The 9,319-nt window shown below is 45.6% G+C and overlaps 1 protein-coding gene across 7 annotated transcripts in view; it reads right to left on the bottom strand.

The window, feature by feature from the left end:
* Positions 1–6,292, bottom strand: part of LOC108283607 (zinc finger protein 561-like) — a 24,684-nt gene extending 18,392 nt beyond the window's left edge. For 3 of the 7 annotated variants that reach the window (XM_017500024.2, XM_037728341.1, XM_037728342.1), the window contains exon 1: positions 5,832–6,292. The gene's annotated coding sequence lies outside the window, so the exon portion shown is untranslated. Of the gene's footprint in view, positions 1–5,252; positions 5,446–5,831 lie in introns of those variants that run through there. The other 4 variants (XM_017500021.2, XM_017500023.2, XM_017500022.2 and 1 more) reach the window with 3 other exon arrangements.
* Between the last annotated feature and the right edge of the window lie 3,027 nt (positions 6,293–9,319).

The raw sequence follows: 9,319 nt of genomic DNA, 5'->3' as shown, positions 1-9,319 counted from the left end.
GCCTATAATCCCAGAACTTTGGGAGGCCGAGGCAGGTGGATCACGAGGCCAGGAGAAAAGAAAAAAAAATTAGAGACAGGGTCTTACTCTGTCACCCACGCTGGATTACAGTGGTGTGATCATAGCTCACTGCAACCTCAAACTCCTGGGGTCAGGCAATCCTCCTGCATCAGACTCCCAAATATGTGGGACTGCAGACACATACTACCACGCCTGGCTAATAATTTTTTTTTCCTCTATAGACACGGGGTTTGATGTTGACCAGGCTAGTTTCAAACACCTGGCCTTAAGCAATCCTCCCAATTCAGCCTCCTACTGTTAGGATTACAGGCATGAACCACTGTACCCTAACTGAAAATACCTCAGACGACTTTATTAGAAACATGCTGCATTTATAATTTCAAAATGGTAGTACAGAAGCAAATTAATTGGTTTCACTCCCCTTCCAGAAAACCAAAACCAAATACACATTACGAAAATTATCACTAGCAATATCCCTGATCTCAAATATAAAAACTAGACAGTGTCTGGGGCTACAAAGTGAAAAAACTCCAAGGAGGCAGTAAGAGAATCAAATTTCCATATCTGTGTGCGACCCTTTTCTTTAATCTGCCCAGCACCAAAAATGTGGAAAATTTCTACCGATTCAGTTTCTACAATGGAAATAATTGAGATCAAGGTGGACAACCACCTTCTCCACCATCCTGGGTTCCCTGGTAAAAGATCAGTCCCTCCCTGTCTCAACCCACAGGAAGCATCACAAGTGCCTAAAGGGAGAAATATCCCTGAGGACATCCAGGGAAAAAGAGGAGAGGCAGGACTCCCATCCGAAGCCCTGGAAACTCTGTTTTATAACTTGGCCAAAGGAGAAACCAAATCAGAATGGCTATTCAGGAGGACCACACTATAGGGTATGCTACACAGGCCCCTGGGCATGAACACACAGCCAGCCTTCCCACACTGCTGGGATATGCCTTTGGTGCCTCCCCCATTCTAGATGGCAGTATTCTTGATTGTTTGCTAGAGCAGACACAAACGCGAGTTTAAGATTCCATCTAGTGTTGAAAAGAAGGCAGTGACCTAGAAAAATTTTAAAGAAAATCACTTTGGGAGGCAGACACAGCCAGATTGCTTGAGCTCAGGAGTTCAAGACCAGCCTGGGCAACATGATGAAAATCCATCTCTACTAAAAAGCACAAAAAGTAGCCAGGTGTGGTGGTGTACACCTCACCTACTCAGGAGGCTGAGGTTGGAGGACTGCTTCAGCCTAGGAGGTAGAGGCTGCAGTAAGCCATGACACCACTGCATTCGAGCCTGGGTGACAGAGAGAGACCTTATCTCTTAAAAAAAAAAAAAATAAATCAACAGGTAAATTAAAAATAATCTAAGGGGCTGGGCACAGTGACTCACACCTGTAATCCTAGCACTTTGAGAGGCTGAGGCAGGTGGATCACCTGAGGTCGGGAGTGTGAGACCAGCCTTACCAACATGGAGAAACTCTGTCTCTACTGAAAAAAAAAAACAAAATTAGGCCGAGCACGGTGGCTCAAGCCTGTAATCCCAGCACTTTGGGAGGCTGAGGCGAGCGGATCACGAGGTCAAGAGATCGAGACCATCCTGGCCAGCATGGTGAAACCCCGTCTCTACTAAAAACACAAAAATTAGCTGGGCGTGGTGGCGTGTGCCTGTAGTCCCAGCTACTCGGGAAGCTGAGGCAGGAGAACTGCTTGAACCCGGGAGGCGGAGGTTGCAGTGAGCCGAGATTGTGCCACTGCACTCCAGCCTGGCGCCTGGCGACAAACTGAGACTCTGTCTCAAAAAAAAAAAAAAAAAAAAATTAGCCGGCATAGTGGTGCATGCCTGTAATCCCAGCTACTCAGGAGGTTGAGGCAAGAGAATGGCTTGAACCCTGGAAGTGGAGGTTGCAGTGAGCCGAGATCACGCCATTGTACTACAGCCTGGGCAACAAGAGAAAAACTCCATCTCAAAAAACAAACAAACAACAACAACAAAACACTGGGCACAGTGGCTCACACCTGTAATTCCATCACTTTAGGAGGCCCAGGTGGGCGGATCACAAGGTCAGGAGATTGAGACCTTCCTGACCAACATGGTGAAACCCCATCTCTACTAGAAACACAAAAATTAGCTGGGCGTGGTAGTGGGCTCCTGCACTCCAATCTACTCAGGAGGCTGAGGCAGGAGAATTGCTTGAATCCGGGAGGTGGAGGTTGCAGTGAGCTGAGATCACAAAACTGGCACTCCAGCCTGGTGACCGGCAAGACTCTGTCTCAAAAAAATAAAAAACCTATAAAATTATTAGCAGAGGAAGACTGGTAACAATCTAGTTACTAGAAACAATGGGGAAACATCCAGGACATTGGTCTGGGTAAAGATTTTTGGTAAGACAAAACAGCACAGGAAACAAGAGCAAAAATAAACACATGAGATTACATCAAGCTAAAAAGCTTTTCCACCGCAAAAGAAACACATCAAAAAAGTGAAGAGATAATCTACAGTATGGGGGAAAATAGTTACAAACTATCCACCTGACAAAGGATTAATAATAAGAATATATAAGGAACTCAAACAACTTGATAGCAAAAAAAAAATCTGATCCCAAAAAATCAGCAAAAGGTCAGGATAAATGTTTCTCAAAAAAACATACAAATAGCCAACAGCTATATGAAAAAATGCTCAACATCATTAATCATCAGAGAAATACAAATCACACATACCACAATAAGATAGCATCTCACCTCATTTAGAGGCTTTTATTAAAGAAAGACAGGGAATCATAAATGCTGATAAACATGTGGTGAAAAGAAAATCCTTGTATGAAGTTGGTGGCAATGTATATTAGTACAGCCACTATAAAGAACAATATTCAGGCGCGGTGGCTCATGCCTGTGAAATTATCACTAGCAATATCCCTGATCTCAAATAACTAAAAATAGGCCAGGCACTTTGGGAGGCCAAGACATGTAAATCACAAGGTCAGGAGTTTAAGACTCAGCATGGCCAAGATGGTAAAACCCTGTCTCTACAAAAAATACAGAAATTAGCAGGGTATAGTGGCGGGCGCCTGTAATCCCAGCTACTTGGGAGACTAAGGCAGAGAACTGCTTGAACCGGGGAGGCAGAGGTTGCAGTGAGCCGAGATTGCGCCGCCTGCACTCCAGCCTGGGTGACAGAGCGAGACTGTCTCAAAAAAAAAAGAAAAGAAAAGCTAAAAATAGAACTATCAATAGAAATACCATCCATAGGCCTCTTGAATTTGGAGGCAACATATACAGTTACACGTGCTTTTACGCCCCACATACTTGCCTGTAGGGATTCTAGTTTCAACTGTACACCACAGTAATTTCAGGCTGCCATGCAGGCTTCCAAAGCACTTGGTGCACTTGATCCAGCAGACCCAATGATACTCAACGTGTCCATGTTAAATATCATGCTATTTATTGGAAGCCTCTGGCAGGCACCAACAGAAAATGGAGAGTACAGCCCTCTGGTATTCCAGAGTAAATCCATGCCTCTTATGCAGATTAACTTTTTCTTTTGTGGTTTGCCACTAGCATTGTGACAGAGAATGAACAACAAATCAAGGGACATCAAGTCACTAAGACAAAACTGAGTATTTGAGACTTTATGGTCTCCAAAGCATGAAGTACATACTGTCAGCCCTTATCAAACACAAGTTGTCAGCTCCTCCTCTGGATCCAATTGCAAGTTTGTAGGAAATCCCATGAAATAAAGGAATATTTACACACACCATGAGAATCCAAAGAAATATTTGATTGTATGACTTTCTAAGAGAATGTGACTCTGTAAAAGTCAACATACTAGACAATAATAACTGTTCTAGGCGAACAGACACTGAAGACACTAGAAATTGCAATGCAAAAATCTTGAACGGATCTTAGATCCAAAAACACCTAAGAGCATATGTTGCATCAATGCGGAGAATTTTAGTTATTACACAAAGTAGACATTTCATGACATTATTATTATTATTATTTTTTTTTTTTTGAGACGGAGTTTCGCTCTTGTTACCCAGGCTGGAGTGCAATGGCGCGATCTCGGCTCACCGCAACCTCTGCCTCCTGGGTTCAGGCAATTCTCCTGCCTCAGCCTCCTGAGCAGCTGGGATTACAGGCACGCGCCACCATGCCCAGCTAATTTTTTGTAGTTTTAGTAGAGACGGGGTTTCACCATGTTGACCAGGATGGTCTCGATCTCTTGATCTCGTGATCCACCGCGCCCGGCTTCATGACATTATTTTTTATTTAAGTGAAATAGTAGGACTGTTGTTTTAGTATGACAACGCCTTTTTTTTAGGAGATGCATTACCAAGTATTTAAAGGTCAAGTATGACGTGTGCAATTCATGCTCAATTTACGCTCAAATTGTTCACCATAAGATTTATTTACTTGAGGAGAAAGAAAAGCACAATGCTAAACAAATAAATAAATAAATCTACTAAACTGGGTGTGTTAGATGTTCAAGTTTTGCTTAGGATCAAATTTTTCAGAAAAAAAAATGTAAAAACTACACTTAGACCAAACATGCTGTTAAGAAGAATAAATGCTGTAGATACTACTTTATTACACTAATACTAGAATATTCTAATTATAATAATAAATAATCCTAGTATCAGTGTAATTACACCTTCATCCTTTCTTCCTTGAGGCCCCTATTTTGAAGCTCTGTGGCAATTTCACATGAAGAGAACACCTGAGTATTATTGCCTTTCTTTTTTCTCTGTTTTCTGAGACAGAGTTTTGCTCTCGTCGCCTAGGCTGGAGTGCAGTGGCGGGATCTCGACTAACTGCAACTTCCGCCCCCCGGGTTTAAGCGATTTTCCTGCCTCAGCCTCCGGAATAGCTGTGTAAGATATAATATAGTTCTCTGAATTTCTCTTCAAAAGTTCACCCTGTTAACTTCCCTGTTCTTTGTTCTCAAACTCAACTTTCTTGTTCTCCATGCCTCCTTGCCTCTAGTTACTATAAACAACCTTCTAGTCAGCTCTAATCAATAACTCACATCTGTTCCCTTGGCTACCCACTCTACAACTATTCCACCCTTCAAAACCGCATGTCCCAACATTGTGACTCACACATCCCCCTTCCCTTCCTTATTTGGGGAAAATATTCACAAATAGCCAATAGGGTCAGTTTACACTCTGCGGCCCCCCAACTCGTGGGGGAGTGACACGGAGGTAGGAACCCTGCCTCAGAGATAAAACCCCTTACCCTCCCTTCCCCGGTGTGCTTCCGCCAATGCTCCATCCGCGAAACGCACCCTTCTGTAGAAATGCCTTGCTTGGAAAACTTTTTCCTGAGTGCTGGTTTCACTTTGCAGCACCGAGCATTTTATCTCCAACGGCTGGGATTACAGGGGCCCGCCACCACGCCTTGCTAATTTTTTATTTTTACTAGAGACAGGGTTTCACCATGTTGGCCAGGTTGGTCTGGGACTCCTGCCCTCAGGTGATACGCCGCCTTGGCTCCCAAAGTGCTGTGATTACAGGCGTGAGCCACCGTGCCCAGCCTGCCTTTCTTTAGTAGAAAGGCTTGGAGCTGGTAACAACTGGGAAAAAAATAAAGTCCAAGAAAATGAAAATTAAAAACTAAAGGCTTACAGTCTACACGTGTTCATAATACATACAAAAACAGGCACACCCTAAACAACTAGATTTTTTTCCATCTGAATGTAATGTGTCAAAAATAAGTAAACGACATCAAGACAACGCCAGATTCTCAGATGAGACATTTTTTAGCAAAGAATGGAAGTCAGGCCTCTCCTGAAACCAGTCTTCTGCCGGTGCTCACCAGGAACACGCCGGAATAGCCAGGTTCCTGAGGAAGAAGGATGCGTGGCCGGAGCCAATCTCACTAGAAAGACAGATCCTCTTCCTTTCGGAAAGAAAAAATTCACAAACTCTGCTTTCCACGCTTTTGAAGAGGGGAGCACAGAGGATGGAAGCACTCCAGAAAACACCCCGCGGAAGCGGGACAAACACACTTCCAGACCCAGCTCCTAACTGACCGACCGAGCGTGCCTACTCTCGGAACTGGCCGCGCCGGGAGGAAGGACAGCCTCTGGAGAAGCGAGTGAAACGAGCCAGATCCGAGAGGCTTCTGGGCGACCAGGTCCAATCCTTCCTTTGCCTCCCCGCTGCTATCTCCGGGACCCCAAAGCAGGCAGAACTCACCACAGCCGGGTGACCGCCACCACCATAAAAGCGAATGGCACTGAATACTCGGAGGTAGCGCCGGAAAAGACGGCAGTGGCGCGCTGACGTCACTTCCGTTCTGAGCCTCGGGCTGGGCGGGGCTCTTGGACTGGAGTTTCAACCGGGTCAGACACAGAATTTCTATCCTAGTTTTTTCCCGGGTGGGTGCGGACAGGGCCTCGGGTTGGCTCGGACAGCGGGATGCAGAAACAAGTTCAGAGAAAAAGGCGAGGTTAGAACCGGGTCTCTGGACGGAACTATTGGTTGGGGCACCTACTCGGGAGCGGTTTAGAGGTAGGACCCGGCCTAGCCCGCGGCTCAGGTGGCCAGATGGGCTGGAGGGCCGGGATGTGGCCTGGGACGTATCCCAGAAGATGCTCCTCCAAAGCTTTTCCCGGGCGGGCGCAGTGGTTCAAGCTTGAGTCCAAGAGTTCGAGGCCAGCCTGAGCAAAATAGCAAGCCCCTATTTCTTTTTTTTTTTTTTTTGAAACGGAGTCTAGCTCTGCTGCCCAGGCTGGAGTGCAATGGTGCGATCTTGGCTCACTGCAACCTCTGCCTCCCAGGGTCAAGCGATCCTCCTGCCTCAGCACCTCCCCACCCCCAGTAGCTGGGATTACAGGCACGCACTACCATGCCTGGCTAATTTTTGTATTTTTAGCAGTGACGGGGTTACGCCATGTTGGCCACCCTCAGCTCACTGCAACCTCCGCTCCTAGGTTCAAGTGATTCTCCTGCCTCAGCCTCCCAAGTAGCTGGGATTACAGGTGCCTGCCACCACGCCCGGCTAATTTTTGTATTCAGTAGAGATGGGGTTTCTCCATGTTGGTCAGGCTGGTCTGGAACTCCCGACCTAAGGTGATCCGCCCGCCTCGGCCTCCCAAAGTGCTGGGATTATAGGCATGAGCCACCGCGCCTGGCTATTTTTGCATTTTTATAGGTCAGGATCTTCCTCTGTCGCACAGGCTGAAGTGCAGTGGCTCCATCATGGCTCAGTGAAACCTCCAATTCCTGGGCTCAAGCAATCTTTCCTCGAATTCTCCAATAGCTGGTACTGCAGGCTAGTGACACCACAGCAGGCTAATTTTTAAATTTTTCCTGGGGGGATGTCATACTATATTGCCCAGGCTGGTCGCGAAATCCTGAGCTCAAGCGATCCTCTCCTCAGCATCCCTAAGTGCTGGGATTGCAGGTATGAACCACCACACCTGACCCATTCTTAACATCTCTCAACAAACTGACCAAGAGCATGTAAAAAAAATCTACAGCTAACATTGTAGTGAAATACTGAAAACTATTCTGAACACAGGACTATAGCAACAATGCTCACTCTCAAGGATACTATCATGCATTGTAGTTACGACCACAAGCAGTGGCTCATGCCTGAGATCCTAACACTTTGTGAGGCCATGGCAGGAAGATCCCTTTGAGTTCAGGAGTTTGAGACCAGCGTGGGCAACATGGCAAAACCCTGTATCAATTAAAAAAAAAAATACAAAAACTAACCAGGCATGGTGATGCATGTCTATAGTCCCAGCTACTTTGGAGACTGACACAGGAGGCTCACTTGGGCCCCAGAGGACAGAGGTTGTAGCAAGCTGAGATCTCCATTGCACTCCAGCTAGGGCGGCAGAGTGAGGCCCTGTCTCCGGGGAAAAAAAAAAAAAAGGAGGAACATTATCTACACTTTTTTTCTGCCATTATTTACAGACAACATAATTATCTAAGTGGGAGATCCAAAAGAATCTAAATTGTTACACATAAAGTGCAGGTTAGCAGGAATAGTGGGCTAAAAACTCAATATGCAAAAATAATTACCAGTGCAATGGCTCGATCTCGGCTCACCACAACCTCCGCCTAACCCTAGCTGGGATTACAGGCACGCGCCACCATGCCCAGCTAATGTTTTGTATTTTTAGTAGAGGCGGGGTTTCACCATGTTGACCAGGATGGTCTCGATCTCTTGACCTCGTGATCCACCCGCCTCGGCCTCCCAAAGTGCTGGGATTACAGGCGTGAGCCACCGCGCCCGGCCCTGTCTCCTTTTTTTTTGATGGAGTCTCACTGTGATACACAGTCTGGAATGCAGTGGCGAAATATTGACTTGCTGCAACCTCCACCTCCCTGGTTCAAGTGATTCTCCTGCCTCAGCCTCCTAAGTAGCTGGGATTACAGGTGCGTGCCACCACGCCCAGCTAGATTTTGTATTTTTTAAGTAGACACAGGGCTTCGGCATGTTGGCCAGGCTGGTCTTGAACACCCGACCTCAGGTGATCTGCCCACCTCAGCATTCAGCATCCCAGTGTTGGGATTACAGGCGTGAGTCACCTTGAATGGCCACCTTGTCTCTTTTAACAGCAATAAAATAACTACAAATAAAGACAACAAAAAAGTGCAATGTTTCTTGGGAGAAATTTGTAAAATACTATTGGAAGAGGTTGAAGATGACCTAGATCAATGGATAGACTTTCCGTGTTGATAGATTAGAGGTTTCAATATAAAGACTTGAATTCTCCGTAAAATAGAAAGTTAACATGTTTTCAATCAACATGTTTTGATGAAGAAACTGATCTTCTTTTAATAAAACATATGTGTGTGGAAGTGCAAAAGGCCAGGAAAACCCCAAACGCTCCTGAAGAACTGTTGGCACTTACCCTATAGACATTAAGAAATAGTGTAATACTGGTGTAGGAGTAAATAAATTAAACCAATAAATAGAACAGAAAGCCCCAAAATATACCCTTATGATTTTTTTTTTTTTTTTTTTTTGAGATGGAGGGTCTTGCTCTGTCACCCAGGCTGGAATGCAGTGCCATGATTATCACTCACTGCATAGAGCCCCAGAGCTCAAGCCTTCTCTCATCTCAACCTTCTGAATAGCTAAAACTACTGGCCAACGTCCAGCTAATTTTTTAAAATTTTTTTGTAGAGACAGTGCCTTGCTATGTTGCCCAGGCTGGTGTCAAATTCCTGAGCTCAAGTGATTCTGACGCCTCAAAACAAAACAAACAAACAAAAAAAAAAAACGGTGGGCCGGGCGCGGTGGCTCAAGCCTGTAATCCCAGCACTTTGGGAGGCCGAGGCGGG

The sequence above is a fragment of the Cebus imitator genome, unplaced genomic scaffold (assembly GCF_001604975.1).
Source record: "Cebus imitator isolate Cc_AM_T3 unplaced genomic scaffold, Cebus_imitator-1.0 Scaffold263, whole genome shotgun sequence".
Lineage (NCBI taxonomy): Eukaryota > Metazoa > Chordata > Mammalia > Primates > Cebidae > Cebus > Cebus imitator.
This window is presented reverse-complemented; position numbering and strand designations above follow the sequence as displayed.